Genomic DNA, 18151 nt, shown 5'->3' on the forward strand with positions numbered 1-18151 from the left:
CTGGTGTAACGGGTGTTCACTAGTGAAATGTAGAAAGGTGTTAGAGTAAGTAGGTTTTCTGTAAATTTTAGCTGTGTATCTCCCCTTCAGTGGGTCTTTACTTAGGCAAATGTCTAGAAAATTGATTGAATGAGTCTGGAAGTTCTGGGTGAATTTCAAAAACGTGGTGGTTTGGTTTAAGAAGTCAATGAATGTCGCAGCACATTGTCTATCTCCCACTAGGATGATAAAAATATCATCCAAGTACCTCTTATAGGCTATAACTTGTTCAAATTGCTGGCTAGTGAAAACAAACCTGGTCTCCCAGTGGGCCATGACTAAGCTGGCGAAACTCGCCCCCACTGGTGATCCCATCGCCACCCCTATCTTTTGCAAGTACACTTTGTCATTGAACGTCAAGTAATTATTTTTCAAAACAATGTCGAGAAGCTGTTCAATCAAAAGACATTCGTTCTCAGGTGCCCCTCTGTCCCTTATATGTTCAACCACCCATTCTACCCCTACGTCGTGTGGTATACTGGAGTATAAGTCACTAACATCCACTGTGAGAAAGTTACCCTCTTCTATAAAAGGCAGTGAGTTAATTTCCTCTAGGAATGACCACGAATCCTTGCATATTTGTTTCTCAGTTGCAACATATTTTTTCAACATTAGGTCAGCAACTTTTGCACAAGGGTAAGTGGTAGATTGTCTACCATCAACTAAAGCCCTGAATGGGGGGTTAGACAAGTCCTTGTGGATCTTAGGTATGCCAAAAAGTCGAGGGGTCCTAGGGGCCATCATTGTTAAGTACTTGTCTGTTGTCATGTCAGTAAGGCCGTCTATGAATAAGTCCCCGATAAACAATCTAATTTTGTTGTGGGCCTGATTCAGTTGGTTAATACTCACTTCCTCATAAGTGTTATGGCCCAAGATGGATAGCATTCCTTTATTATAGTCATCCCTGTACATCACAACTAGACCCCCTCCCTTGTCCGGTTTCATTATCCTGATCGGCAATTTGCAAAGGCCTTTAAACAAGTCTCTTTCTTGTGGGGTGGTGTTAGTCTGTTGTGAGTTGAAACTCCTATTATACCTTTGCACTATAAGTCTTATTTCATGCTCACAGAGGGTCTCAAAGAAACTGATATTAGGGTGTAAGGGTGGGTTATAAGTACTAGACACCCTCAGTTCATTACTTGCATATGAAGAGTTACCCATCAATGTAGTCAAGTTTAGTTTCCGAACAAACAGTCTAAAATCAATCATTAATTCAGCCAAGTTACATTTCACTGTTGGCACAAAGGTTAATCCTTTTGCTAGATGCTCGGTCAATTCGGGATCAATAACATGTTCAGTGTAGTTATAAATTTTAAAGTCACAGTCCTTGTTAGTAATTAATACATAAGGTGTTGTTACTAATTCCGGTTGCTCCTGGTGTTGTACCTCCTCGTTTGCTGGTATTGGGGGTTTGGTAACCAGTTGTCCCTTAATCCCCCCTTCCCCCTGTAGTTTTTTTGTCTTTGCTGTTGTTGGTTTTGTTGTTGGTTTTGTTGTTGTATACCAGTCTGGTCGTACATGGTGTCCTGGTGGAAAAAACTTTGGTGCTCGTTATAGTCAATATCATCGGTGGCAATACCATCGTCATGTATAACCGCGTTTGGTGTAAAATCTTCTACTGTCTGGTTGTTGTCACCTCTTTGGTCCGACCAGACGGGACGTTGGTCTACTCCCTGTGGTAAGTAAGGTCCTGGTAAGTTAGGGTTCCTCACCCTATAGTAGTTTTGTTGGGAACCTGGGGTTTTTTTAAAAGCATAACCCCCTTTGTAGGCTTTCATATCCCTTTGCAATTTACTGACTTTCGTGCTTTTTATTTTATTCAGTTGTTGTGCTATCGAAGTGAAAGTCCTGTTATAGTCGTATTGATAATCTCTAAACATAGTATTATTTTTAATATCTCTTTCCAAAGAAGAGGTTTCTATTATCAGCTGTTCAACCTCAATTTGGTAATGTTTAACCATACACTTCATCAAGTCCAAGCCCTGGTTGTTAAAAAGTTCGATCAGCTCTTTGCGGAATAGAGAGATTCTTCTCAAGGCTCGAGTTTGGTGTTTTTTACCACTTACTATCATGCAAACAGCACAGTATATACATATGTATTAAAACAAATTCATATTTGCATGATGTTAAGTGCTGCTCACCTTTTCAAAAAAAAAAAAAAGGAAAAGAAGTATTACAAATATCAACACCAAGACACTTACATAGTCATTCCCTTTCATTTTCAGGTTATTTGGACATGCTGCAATCTCAAAAACCATCATATATAAAAAGTATGCAGTCCCTGGATTAGAACCCGGGGCCATTTGTACTTTAGTCTAAAATTTAACCCTTGTCATCAGAATTGTTTTACTAGGTATTATACCTTCCAATGCATCAGTGTAGTGCAGCTCCACTTACCGTGTTTGTGTGTCGCAGAGCAGTGTACAGTTACATTTAGTGAAACCATCCTGTTTTTGTTTTTAGATATCTGGGTCATGTCTGCTACTTTGGCGGACCCACTGCACAAACCTGATAAGCATTTGCATGCATTACGGCATGTCACGCTAACATGCGGGATGTATTAAAAAAATATAAAAGGACACAAGATGGGATAACAATTCTGGATTTCAGATAGTCATTCAGGATGGCTGGATTTACGGCATATTTATTTGGTGGTGTGTAATGTGGCTGGACCATTGAGGTTTACATGGATTCATTATCCGTGCTGTTCTGTAAACTTTTGCAGCCAGTGCTACTGGTACACACTGTGCAACCTTACTTAGATGTGATGCACATCACGAATATGCAGTACACACTACAGATGCCACTTTGTAGCCGTCTACACGGACACATTCCATGTAGACTTTTTATGGAGCCTGCACAGAATTTATTGAATCCAGGGGATAATCATTACCACAGTCCATATTGTTCTTTGCTAGGGCATTACTAGTATTATACTTTTTAATTGCATTCTCATGTTCTAACATTCTGTCATAAATAGAGACACTAATTGTTTTATCTACACAGAATTTACCGCAGTTCCATGTTGTACAATAATTAATGCCCAGTTTTGCACATAGCATATCTATTAAAATAAAGTCCCTCCAACAAACAGGATGAAGACAAACATTTGTTTTATTCACATCATCACATGCACTGCATGCCCATTCATACCATGAGTGTCAAATCCTTGGTGCAGTCAAATTCTGTTTGCCACAACTCCTGAACTTTATACCTGAGCAATAGGCAGTGTAAAACATTAATACAATAATAGGTATTTCTGTTCAAAAATATTTTATATATGAATATTTCACGAAACAAATATTATAATTTTTTTCTCAAGTAATAAAACTCCTTAGCAAGAATACAATGCTTCATTGATGTCCAAGTCAGTCAATGGTAGATGCTACTATGAAACTCATTTCTATGTAACTGGGGGAGGGGGGAGATGACTTAAAGATGTCATGCAATACAGCACGCTCTTCAGGTGAGAGATGTTCAAGTGAGGCCCCATCTGCTTCAGAGGGTGGTGGCTCAGGTGGATATAAAAGATCCAGTTAAAAAGATTAAGGGAAGTTCCTCATTATTGTCTCCAGTTTCTTCTAGTAGTATGTATACCACCTTAGGTCTCCCCTGAAACCAGGCTATAGCATGGTATGACTTACCTAGTTAACAAGGAATGAATGAATAAATAAATGAATAAAATAAATAAACAGACAAACACATGAAAAATAAATAAATAAAGCTAAGGCAAAGTTAGGAAGGTATTCAGAAATGAGTAGTTCTGTATGAAGCACTCTTCATTGAGATCAGACATGTTTCAAACTTTTCTTGTTACATGTAATGTGGCTAACTATGCATATAAATGAAATATTATCATACATAATTCTAACAGTGTTTAGTGTAAATGCATAGCTAGTCCACACATGCACACACACATATCTGTTTGTGTCCCTACAGATAGAAACACATGTCCACATGCATACATAAAAACAAGCGCCACAGCTCTGATATACCTCTGACCAGTCCCAGAATAATAAGCAGGTGTTCTCTATGAAAAGACACTATACAAACTGTCACCCCCTCCAAAAAAGACAAAAATAATTATAATATTAATAAGAATCATTCTGCTGAGTTAATCCAGAGCTGCCACTATTTTTGTGGGAGCGCACATGGATAAATAGATTCAGCTGCTCCTGGGACTGCTGCATTTGCATGAGGCTTTGCAGTATGTCTGGTATGTGAGCTACAGCCACTATCCATAGAAAACTGTGACAGAAGAGTGGTATTGAATCAAGCAGGAATACCATCATGTACAAACATTGTGAGTTAAGGTTTATGCATCATGGAAAACATTTCTAAATACAAGGGAATGTCTTTTGTATTAAGAAATCGGAGATTTGTTATAATTGAATCCACCAGACATTGCATTTTTAATGATATTTTTAAGGATTTTTTTTTAATGTTTCTATTGATTTTTTTGAACTTGCCTCTGGGCATCTAACTTTTTTTATTTACATTATCTAAATAAACCATTTTTAGTGATAATTATAGATGAGCACAACCCAAGTGATGTATTTAAGTGAATCATTGTATACTCTTAACAAATTAAAATGAACAGAAACTATTTTTGATATCATTTAATACATTTGGGTTATACAATTTTAACATGAACACAATAGCAGTATAATAAGCAGACATTTTGTTACCCTTAAAGATTCTGTAATGTTACACTATTATGAAATTATGTTTTAAAGTGTTTAATATAATACAAGAGGCTTCCCAAAAAAGTTGTTGTCACTATAAGTCGGCCTGATTCTGAAAGACTTGCTCTCAGATTTCCTTTGGTGTATGGTCTATCTATAAGCAAGCAATAATGCCCAACAGGGTGTGTGATATTATGAAAATAACACCAACCCAGGAGTGGTCTGAGGCCTGACATTGCAGGTGGAGGGCTTCTACACCCCTGGAAGCATGTTATTTCCACAGTAACACACACACCCTATAGGGCATAATTGCAATTAGAGAATGGGCTGTCTGTAAAATTGTTGTGTTTTACTTATTTATTTTTTATTACTATATTATTTTTTTTATATATATTTTTGATGTAAAATAGTTCTTCCACCTAATGTTTCAAAGTTGCAGTAGTGTATGTAAATGGTGTTGGAGGAAGCATTTTACATCCAAGATATATCATTTAAAAACGTCTAGATATTTACTTTACTCCCAAATGTGTGGTTTGTTGCTAGTCACTGGGGAATGAAGTCACTAAATAATGACATACATTTGACTTTCAAACTTTATTTCCTTCAGAAAATTCATAGTAACACAAATCATGTAATTTAAGCTATAATTTATAAGAACTATATTTAAAACCTGTTCCTATTTTTAAGCCGTTCTTCCCCCTTTATTTTGGGCTTTATCCAGATTTCTTGAGCTAAAAAGTCAAAAGGTATGCAAGCATCTTTACTGCTGCTGCCACTGGCCCATCAATCTCACTCTCTCTCTCTCATATACATACACACACACTTCAGAAAATGCATGCTTATACAAGTCCTATTATTCAAGCAAATCTGTGATTTTTGTAAGTATCTAAAATATGTTCCTATTTTGAGTATTTATTCCCCCTTTATTTTAGGCTTTATCCAGATATTTGAGCTACAGATTTAAGAGATATGCAAACATCTTTATTGCTGCTGTTACTAGTGATTGCTTCCACTCTTCATTCTCTCTCTCAAGTCATCACCCCTCAATTTCATGCACACAAGCATACATACTCTCACACACAGACAGAAACATACACACACATATATCTTTATAGGTGAATACTAGGCTAACTGCCCTGAAGAACCATTTTAAGCCTAGCCAATAACCCAAAGTTAGAATCAAACCCTGTATTTAATGTCTATAAAGTAAAGGCCTTAATCATTATACCAAACTCACCCCCTCATATATAAGCAATAGGACCTTGATGGTATATCAACATTCAGCTCATTCAAACACCAAAAGGAGTTAAAATCACTTTAGAGTAAATTCACTGTAAGCTTCCTCAAGATCCATTAGTTCACCGAAACTTACTGGCTGTAAGGCCACCAAACAAACACAGCATACAAGCAACTTAAGGAACAAACTCAAGGAAGACTAAAACAATGCATCAAAAGCAAATAGTTAAAAGAAAGAGTTTCAGCTTGATAATGACAAAGTAATATAAGCAATTTCTTCCAGGTTACAAAATCTGTTATGGTTGAAACTGCCAGGGTCATATTCCTCTTGAACCTATTCCTTAAAAGGAGTGAAACCATTCATAGGAGATGGAAGGAATAGTTTTTAGTGGTCTGTACAAACACAACTTTAAAACCTGCACCAACACCCTGTAAGGGAATATTTTGCTGAGTTGCCTATCACAGAACAAGTAGATGTCATCAAAAAGGTCAAAAACAAAGCTGCAGGACCAGAAAGCATCCTTAGCTGAAGCTTTTTAAAGCTTGAGGTAAGGAGCTGGTATAAAGCTCTACTAGTTCATTTTCCTAACTTTGAAAAAAAATGAAACCCATGTAGCAAGATGAAGGACATGCAAACTTTGCAGAGAGGTATCCAGCCCAAGAACTTGACTAAAGAGGCAGCGATATTAACTGTTGTTATCACTTTGTCACCTATGAGACAATTCAGTGTGTGGAAATTAGTGAAGCATTACTTTATCCTCATATTTAAGAAAATTCCACACCAGTATTTTTCTAAACCATCTTACAGCATTGTAAGTATACTGCCAGGACCCCAGTATGGATTTAGACTATTTTGTAAGGCAACAGACACTATCCCGATAGTCAAGCAGAACTAAAAATTGTGTCAGGACAGGAGATGAGACATGAAGACCCCCACATAGCTGCTCTATCACTCTTTGGTCTAAACATACTTTGCAGAAAGTCCCCTTCATTAATAAGAAAGGCCAAGACTGGTCATCACAACCTGATGAAGCGCACTTGTTAGGTGCGTGAAAGCGCTTGTTCTGTTTTATACAATAAAAATTGTTGCTGCTAATCCATCGTGGAGGTTCCAGTGATTTGTTGGATAAAGGCCAAGACTGTAGGATTTATGATATTTTTCAGCACCACACTATTCAAACAAAACAAGTCAAGAAGTCCCTTGAGGATGCAACATGCACATACACAGACAGAACCCACACACACACACAGACATACACACACACACACACACACACACACACACACACACACACACACACACACACACACACACACACACACACACACACACACACACACACACACAAACATCAGCACACACATTCTTTTTTCTCTTTTATTTAGTTTTTACACTCACTAAACAGCAAAAGTGCTACTTAGGGAGGATAAAATAATGGTTCGATCACTCTCATTCTCACTCACATGCAGGCATACACTCACACACAGACATAAACACACACACACATTTTTTTTTTTAATTTTCTTCTTTTTTATATACTTTACACTCACTAAACAGCAGAAACGTTGCCCATTGTGTGTAAAATAATGGCAGACATTAGCTTTTTTCAGTCCAATCTCCATGGCAGCTTGATATGCTGCCATGAAGCAGTGGACTTGTCTTTCAGCAGGCATTACCTGTAGAGTAACACTCTGCTGGAGGACGTTCATTCTCCAGTCAGGGTGAAATCTACAGGTTGCACATTTTCTAAACAGGCTTATACTTTGGGTCAAATTCCAATACACCTGCTCTCAGCCTACTTTCAGAGTAAATGGTCACTTACACTGAGAACAAGTCTTTTGGAATCTGGGAAATTTTGTCTGCAGTTTCAAAGATGGATATTGTGCCTGGATGTTTTATACATAGGCTTCATTTTTTTGTGCAGTATTACGTCAGTTTTTTACTTCAGAAAGGGATGTTAAAGAAAGTCATTTCACAGCTAAGATGAAGGACTCAAGTCTGATTTCCTGCAATTAAGAACGAATTTAATGCTGACTAAATCTGAAATGGTAGTTCTCTGACAAATAAACATTAAGAAAGATAGAGTGAGATAGAAATAAAAGATATAAACAAAGAAACACACACACTTCCACATTAATATTTAAACAAGAGACGTTTGAGCCACTCTGAGCACAGTGAGTTTATTATTTTGTTGTAGCCATCATATTCTGTGCAGGGCATACATGCACATTACTCAGATACTGTTAACTCAGCAAACAGTCCTTAACTTTGCAATGCATGTTTATGGCATGTATTGTTTGAGTTTGGAAAGCTCATATAAAAAAAAAAAAAAAAAAACAAAACATGAGTTAACTGCATGTTACTAATAAAATGATCAGCTGAACTTGCATGTTTTTATAGAGTGCCAAGCCACTGAGATATGTAATTGCATACTTTGACTTTTTCACTGTGCTAATACCCAGGGACAAACACCTAGTAGTGTCACTAAAGTTAGTTTGCAACATTAATTTGTAACAGTGCATTCTGAGTTATAAAACAACACAGACACATAAATATATACATAGTTGCGTGTGTATATATGTTTCATAGTTTATTTTCATATTAATAAAAGGTTCATCAAATATATACAAATGTGTGTGTGTGTGTGTGTGTGTGTGTGTGTGTGTGTGTGTGTGTGTGTGTGTGTGTGTGTGTGTGTGTGTGTACACACACACACACACACACACACACACACACACACACACACACACATACTCACACATACATAAACACATATACTTCTTGAGAATCTTAGATTAAAGCCAATAAAATGTATTTAACAAGGGAATAAGAAAGTGAAAAAATGTGATATTATTTTGACAAATTTGTATTAATGACGATGTCCAAAATACTAATGGAGAAGAGGATTACAAAGCATGTTCTGTTAAGTAATGACCTCATCCTGAGGATTTTCTACATTGTAAAGGCCAAGTCCTTTCTGTCTATTATTGAGCACATTGAATCAAGAGAGAGCACAATGGTGCTTAAGAAGGAAAAAACACATGACTGTTTTGTAAGTTTAACCTAGGCATTTATCCATTTTTCTGTTATTCACCAGTAAAGGACCACCAGCAGGCTTGATGCAATCTCTGGCCTTCATTAGACACATTGTCAATTTCTACCTTCATCTGCAGTCCCTCCTCCACCTAATTCTGTGTCACTTTATGGGTTAAGTACCTCAGAAAATAGGGAGCTTGCAGCAGTAGATTATCCATTCATAATCAGCATTTTCTTTGTCCCTTTCATTGCCATTTCTGTGATAGATGGAAACAAAGAGAATTTGTGGAAAGTCAACATAATCAGCTTGAAACCCCCTTTACTTCAGAAATGCAGGAGTTAAGTCCTGCAGTTCAGGCTCTGACCTGCTCACTCCAAATAAGAACCAAGTGTGTATTTGGTGAGGGGTGGAGGGGGACATGGTTTGACCAATGAAAGCATTCATTGCAGTGTTTTGTCGCCTCTGGGAAAGGAAAGCATTGCTTTTTCAGAAAGGCTAGATTAGTGTTCTTTCCCAATGGCCCCTCATCTGCAAAACCTTTTCCATGGGCTACACTAGCATTGTTATCATCTCCTGATGGAGGAAGAATGCTGTTTTGGTAAGGATGATAAGATTAATTGAAAGATGTCCATTGGGGCTCTGATACCTCATTTTTTTTCCTTCTTGAAGGAGTCATATTCTCATAACACAGTCAGTACATCTTGCTCTAAGTAAATGAAAAACTGTCAAGAGATGAAATCTCAAAAGAAAACAGTCCAGATTTCCAGCAGAATAAGATACAAATAAAGATTGAGTTAGTGCAATGAAAAACTTTCAGTCCTATTTCCAAAGCAGAAACTTCTCTTACTCCAAGCTTCATTTTTATACAATGCCTTTCTTATTAAAGGCAGCTCATTTCTTCAAAATGCAAAATACAGTGGTGTATTCACATTGCATTTGCGATTAGTTTTAAATAGCAAGTAAGTATTGCTATGAACAGTCAGTGCTTACTTGCATTTTATATAAAAATATGAAGGACAAAATCATTCAAAGTGTGCACAGTTTATTTTAAATGCCGTACAACTGGATATTTCCAGGTAACTACTTTGACATTTAGTTACACTTAGACCAGCACTACATTTATGAAATACATTCAAAATAAATACATACTTTGGGGAAATACAAACCATATAAAATATAAGGACATACTAAAGGTAAGTGAATGACTGATGTAAGTGTATAGCTTTTAAGTTTTGTTTTGCAAGAGTAAGGCTGAGTTTTGTCACCTTATATTAACCTCCTGTTTGTCAGTCATACTTATGAATCAGCATAATTGAGTATGTTCTCGTGTATAATTGTCAGGTGTAGATTAATTACATATCTAGATGGTCATAACAGGGCACATTCTGCACATTTTTATTTTGATGCAACATTCCTATAGAAGGTCTATAAAAGTCTTGTGAAAATATAATATCTGGCATTTGGAGAGGCAATTGCACAACAGGTCCTCTTGCTGCAATGTTTTCTTTTTTTAGCCTTGCTATGCCTACCTTAATGTCTTTCTTATTTAATTGTCTGCACTAGCCAGAAGATTTCTTATCTGAAGAAACTCCATACAACTAGCAGTATGTTTGCTATCCTAATTCATGATTTGGAAGTAACATTTTTATATGAAATCCTCTGAAGCATTCTCTAGTGCCATTATTTTCCTGGATTAAAGCTTAATATACCCAAAATTTTTTGCACACCTTGGTGATATAGCACCACTGTATTACCAGGCTGACATGCTTCCATTCAGGTGACACAAATACAGGTGCCAGCTTGCCCCTCTTTATGTAAGAATGTCTGCCAGTAAAATGTCATCTGGACATTAGCATGAATCAAAGAATGCACCAGTTAAGTGTTTCATCTTCCAGCTTGCAGAGTAGAGTTGGTATTCAGCAGTTTGTCCTAATAACCCAGAATGACCTTTTGGTACTGAGTCTACTGCTTAGCCCCATTTCAGCTGGACTACATTAGCCAGCTTATTCTAATACCATTTATCATGTTTTTGGTTATGCTTCTGCCATAAGATACCTGTAATGACAGCATTTTGAAGTCCTGACTCAAGGAGACATTTTATATTGCTACTTACTTCCAATACTAGTTGTGCCAGTTTTTATTACTTTGCCAAAATACTGATGCATATGTTAAGATGTCCAGAGAGAGAAATCATTTTCATCTCCACCATTTTGACTATTTCTTATCATACAAAAAAATATAATATAACATGGACAATAAATCAGTATTAAACTGATTTAATGAGTTTCCTCCTGAAGATGCAATAAAACATCACGATAACTGAGATTGTTTAATGTGATTTTCAGAACAATTATTAATGTATTTCTTGTAGCTTTTTTATATTATACTTGAGTCTGTGTTTCCTTTTTTGTTTATCTCAGCTGGCTGTGTATTTACATCTTCATTACTGTTCTGTGCTTTTGATTACATTAACAACTAATTGATGACCAGACAAGCAATGAGTTTTGTTTACAAATTATGTTCACTGAAAGTGGGCAATAAAGTGTGTTTACGGTTTTTTTTTCTCTTTTTGCAATAATGTATTTTATTTTTCCTAGTGCAAAAATGGGAACTAGAAGGCAGAATAAGAGAATGTACAGCATACAGGAGGAAAAGTTCTGACTGGGAACACAACATAATACCAACAAACATTAAATATATATTAACTTAATATTTTCACATGGAATTGCAAACAAATATTTATGTAGCAAAGGAACATTACAAGCTTGATAAATCAGCTTTATACATTGCGCATAGTGGCACTTTCAGTTTTTGTATCCCTTCATGAATAACATCAAAAATAGGAGAGGCTAAAATATTTCCCAGAGAACAGCAGGAAGCATTTAGAAGATAAATAAATAGGATGTCACATTACAGGACAGCTCCCCAAACAAGTGTGCTATAATTCATATCCCACAATGTCTTTTGCTAAATGTTGTGTAGTACATGGGTATGTATCTGTATACATGTTTACATGGGTGTCATTCATTTGGCTGAATACTCAAAATATTGAAACTTAAAATACTGAAAAACTCAAAGTATTGAAAAAGGGAGTTTGCCCTTTCCTCACTGTTGTGCAGTCCCACAAGTGGCATATATAATTAGCAGGTGTGTAGTGTGCAGCCCACCCCCTTCCCCACATAAGGGGTGGAATGGAACTTGCCTCCCTGCAATAAAAATGTTACAATATTTTGAGTTTTTGATTTTATAAGCTTAACACTTTTATGGGTCTCCTTCAGTAGATCGAACATATAACAAGTTTGAACCTCATTTGGCCGAGACCATATGTTCGAACTTGTAAATGTTCGATCAAACTGAATGGGGATCTCCATACAGTGCAGAAAGGGAAGATTTCCCTTTTCTGCAATATAGTGCGATCTCAGAGTTGGTATATTTAAGTAAGGGGGGTGGGGGTGCAGGAGGGCATAGCCCCTCTGCTACAGATGTTTAATTTTGTTGTTTTTTTCTTTTTTTACTTCAGTGTTCAAATTATTACAAGATCGAACATATGGTCTCAGCCATATGTGGTTCAAACTTGTAATATGTTCGATCTACTGAAGAGGATGTATATATATATATATATATATATATATATATATATATATATATATATATATATATATATATATATATATATACATACACACACACACACACACACACACACACACACACACACACACACACACATGTACACACACATGCACACACACACACACACACACACACACACACACACACACACACACATGCACATGCATGCAAACGTCAAACATTCCTCTTGTGCTGTGCTGATGATGCCATCACAAGTCAGAAACATGCATGTTCACAGCTAGAAGGTTTGGCTTTATTGGAATGAAATTGTCCATAAATAGACATAAAAGTAAAAGAAAAAGTTATGGACATTCAGAATTGCCATTTTGCTGAAACACCTGATATCCTTAAAGGGTAATTAGAATATATCCCATGTTGCCTCTGATAGAAGAGGTTTAAGGTATCACACAGTTGAAAGTCTAACTTTGCTGGATTTTTCTTTTTGCGTTTTTTAAACAATTGGTTTTCCTGTGTGACCTTTTTACTCATTCCCTGGGATTCAGCAAGCAGCCATGCAGGCATAAGTTATTCCTACATGGCAGGGACCTTTCCTGTTCAGCACAGCAGCACGCCATGCATATTTATGAAGGCGCGCTGCCATGCTCTAATATGGAATGGTTCCGTGTATGAAGTGCAGGGGGTGTGTCTGAGAGCAGAGTTCTCACAATATACACACCTCCTGCACTCCGGAATTGCCTTTCGGCAATTAAAAACAAGCAAGAATGCTTGTAACACCCCAACCCATCAGGAAAACAAAAAATATATGTGGTCAAAGGCAAAAGGGACAATCATCCCTACCAAGCATACCTCTCAACTGTACAGATTTTTGCAGAATGCCCAGATGTTTGCCTCATATTTTTGGTGTGTTCCCCCAAAATGTGTACCTGTCTGGCAAACAGCTGAGGACTGAAGTCATTCAATAATGACAGACATTTGAGTTTATGACTCCACACATCCGTTAGAAAATTCATGCTAATGTAAAACCTATTATTCTATCCACTTTTTAAGTTTGTAAAAGCAATATTTAAAATCCACCCCTCTTTGCCCCCCCCCCCATCATTGTAGGCTTTGTCCAGATATTTTGCTCTAAGAGGTTGGGAGGTATGCAATCAAGCCAAAAATGATTAGGATAACACAGGCAGCATAAGCACATAGCACACACCTCCCAACCCATCAGAGTAAGGAATGTGGACAAAGCCAGAAGGGACAATTGTCTCACAAAGCAGAAAGCTGATAAAATAACAGGTTTAGGATTAGCAGGGATATTCTGAAGGGCATAGATTTTCTAATACAAAAAAATTTTTTTTTTTTTTTTATAAATGCGATAAAGTTTAAGCGTAGCAGTGTGGGTGTGTCTGTTGCTTAGCTACGCTTAGTCCAGCTGAAACAGCACAAGAAGTCAAATAGCAAGAGACATCCAACATAAGCAGTATTGCAATAGTGTAGTGGTTAGAGTGTTTGCTTTACAAACAGCCATTCCCTCTTCGATCCCTATTATAACCAATTTGCATTTTACATGTGAAAGCAGTACATAAACAATTTTTTTTAGTATTACCTACTAAATAACATATATTTGTTAACCAGAGTACTGCAGTAGGTTCAGATGTGAGGTGTCAGTTTAATAAAGTTGTGAAATCCCCATATAAACACAAGTGCCCCATACAGTATAGTCAGACATGAATAAATGTAATGAAAGCACATTGGGGGATGCCAGGGACTGTAAACAAATGTATAATATGTAATGAATGATGAATCAATGCCATACAGCAGATAGTCTATAAAATTAAAAATAAACAATGCTAAGCATTGCACAGCTCTGCTTACCAGGTGTAAGCATTGCGTAAATATGACTGCTAAGCAATGAGTAGCCCAGCTAAGTGGATTTGCCCTTTAGTAAACAGTGCTGAACCTGTCCCTTTAAGCAATACCAACCTTAGCTAAGCAGGTTTGCCCGTAGCTTCGCTTAGCTCAGCATATTCAAAACCATCCATTCATGGCAAAGGGTGGGAAATAGACCGTATTTAAACCCCACAGGAGGGAATACAGCTCATAACAGGTTGCAGCTTCCCACTGTAGGCAGGATGGCAGGAATTGGAGAGCGATTGTGCTTCTGGGCGCAGCGCTGGGGCATACAGGAGTCCAAGGCCATGGTAGGACTCCTGTTAAAAAAACATGATGAGAGATTGCTGCAGGGCCAGTACCAGGAATCTCAACATAAAGCGGAAGCCTGGTACCGTCTCACCCATGATCTAACCAGTGTCACTGGTATCCTTCAGACTGGTGAAAAGGTCAGGCACCACTATGCCGACTTAAAGTGGAAAAAGAGGGAGGTCTTGGATGCATGGGTCCAAGAAACAAGGCAGAGGAGTGATGTCCCAGCAGTGTGTAAGCAGTCATACCATCACTGTTTACTAAAGTCCAGCATGTGCATGTGATGGATTGGCATGCCTAAATATGTCTCTATTTCCTTTACAGCTGCAGCTGAATGGGCTGTGAATCAAGAAGCCCATGCAAGTAGGCTGCAAAGGCTGTGTTGCAAGGCTGGTGATTAACAATCCTACTTGTAGTAGTCTTACAAAATAAATAGTAGAAAGTCATCTGGCAATATAAAAACTGTTGTATGGATTGTACTGAATAAACCAGACAATATGACAGTAATAGTCCCATATAGGTCATATTTAAATAAAACTGTAACTGCCTGACAATAAAGCTCTAAATCCTGGACTGGTTGTGTTTACTCTGGTATTGTACGGCATTTATTGTTGCATTCTCTGAACAGTAATGCTGTATTAACCCCTGTTATCCACACTGTGCTACATAAAAAAATGTCTAGAAATGTCCGTATAAGATTGTTGTAAGTACAAGATCAGATTGTACAACCAAGAGAGACTTAGACAGAAAACACTGAAGAACTAGACAGCAATATCCAAATTGCACACTCCACTGTGACTTAAATTGTGGTATTTTTAGCAGACACAGCCATGGTTCAAATCCTGGGAGCCGTAGTAAGCTGTATGCATAATCATACCTCTCAACTGTACAGATTTTTCAGAATGTCCAGATAACTAGCTCATATTTTCTGCCTGCTCCTCTGTCCTCCTGGCAAATCAGTGGGATGATCTCAGAATTGTAGTCATGAAATAATGACATACATTTGATTTTCAGACCTCAAAAACCTTCAGAAAATGTATATTAAAACAAATGCTATCACTCATGCAAGTCTCCAAGTTTATGACAGCAATATTCAAAACATGTCCCTATTTTTACCCCTATGTTGTCAAGCTTTGTCCACAGTGTGTGCATTAAGAGATTGAGAGGTATGCATAATATTAACTGGAATCTGGGAATATGTCTAGAAGCAGTCAGGTAGTGTTAACAAACATTCCCACCACGGGTCTGTTAGATAAGAAAACTGTGCCTGCCAATAAAGATTTAAATCCTGGACTGGTAGTGTTTACTCTGGAATAGTATGGCCTGACATGTAGCATTTAGTAACATCTGATATCAGAATAGTACTATTGTCTCAACCACTGTTTCTCACATTGTGCTACATAAAAATATGCGTAGGAATGTCTGTGTAAGACTATTGTAACTACAAGGTCAGACTGTACATCTAAGAGAGACTTAGACAGAAAACACTGAAGAGATAACCAGCAGTATCCAAATAGCACACTCTACTGTATTTTTAGCAGACACAGGCATGGTTCGAATCCTGGGCGTGGTAGTAAGCAGTATGCATAATCAAACTTCACAACTGTACAGATTTTTCAGAATGTTCAGATAATTGGCTCACATTTTCTGCCTGTTCCAATGTCCCCCTGGCAAATCAGTGGGATGATCTCAGACTTGTAGTCATAAAATAATGACATACATTTGATTTTCAGACCTCAAAACCTTCAGAAAATATATATTAAAACAAATCCTGTCACTCATGCAACTCACCAAGATTATGACAGCAATATTCAAAACATGTCCCTATTTGTACAGCCATGTTGTCAAGCTTTGTCAAGAGTTTGTGCATTAAGAGATTGAGAGGTATGTGCATAATATTAACTTTGAATCTGGGAATATGTATAGAAACAGTCAGGTAGTGTTAACAAACATTCCATCCACAGGTCTACCAGGTAAGAGATGTAAGAATTTAGCTATAAGACACTTGAAGTATACAATGTGTACAGACATACCAATGCCCAAACCAAGGCCATAGGGTATTGTAATAATACCTGTACCTTAATGATTAGAGCAATGATCATTAAAGTTGTAAGTGCTACAAGGATATATAAGTTGTTAATTGACATCTCTCTCCACCCCACCATATCTGCAACAATAATCTAAATACACAAATCAATGGGTATGTTTACACCAAACCTACTGCTGAGACATATGTCTTATTGTTCAGTAAATATTGAAATGTGTTTCTATTCATGATCAATGTTGAAATACTATCATTGGTGGCCTGTTGCTATCAATGTAACATGCGTGCCATTGTAATGGCCACTGTGGTTCCATATATGCATGTGTTCTGTTTGCTATGCAACTGTTCCAAATCTGGTGTTTTGGGTTAATGGGAATATCTATGCATGCTGTTATAACTAATCCTGGAATGTGTTGACTATTACTAACCCACATATATTTTAAAACTGCAACACCATAGCACATATGGGAAGGCTGATCCCAGCGGACCCACCTCTCCCACCTCATCTGGCCATGGCACCGGGCCACAGTATGCCTAGTACCCACCCTGGGACCTCCCCATCTGCTGGACCTGCACCACCTTTGGGTGGAACTGCCTCAGGTGATGGGGCTCTTCGACCCCTCCAAGAGTGAGCACGGAAAGGATCCTGTCACCTGAAGTCAGATCTGGGGATTGGTGTGTAGCAAGCTCCGAAGGGAGTTTGGTGATCTGCTATGCCAGCTTGAGGGCAGCGTGGCACATTCAGAGGGTCAGCCTGCCCCTCCTTTACAGCCCTCAGCACAGCCACCTTAGGAGCCATGAAGGTGCTATGGTGACTGCCTATGGGTGAGGACCTCAGTCCCACTGTTTCCATATGGGAGCTCATGGGCTTCCAATTCCAAACACCCCTCCACATCCAAGGTGTATACCCCCACATTTGTCATATACCACCCCTGTATGCTGTTGTGTCTGTCTTGTCTGTCTTCCTACCCAAACTACCTCCACAAATATACCTACTATCCTTCCCCAACATTCCACTCTCACCTTAAAAAAGAGCAATCTATTCCCCAAAAAAATTTTTGCCCCATACATAGCTGTCCATTTTGCACACATGTCCACTAGACACATGTAATGTGGTTTAATTGGCTTCACAACACATTATTGTTGTTCTCTCCCCTCTCTCAGGGTTTTAGTGTCCAAATCTACCTCCAAATTCAGTACATATGCATAGATGTTGCTGTAGAAGAAATGGACAGCTATGGACCTTCCCTACACCTGTCCTTCACATCACCGGTTACTTTCCCTATTGTTTTTCCCTCTGCATGCCCTCCTATTTCACCACCTTC

Source organism: Protopterus annectens, chromosome 5.part1, assembly GCF_019279795.1.
Source record: "Protopterus annectens isolate FY-2018-M chromosome 5.part1, PAN1.0, whole genome shotgun sequence".
Taxonomy (NCBI): Eukaryota; Metazoa; Chordata; order Ceratodontiformes; family Protopteridae; genus Protopterus; species Protopterus annectens.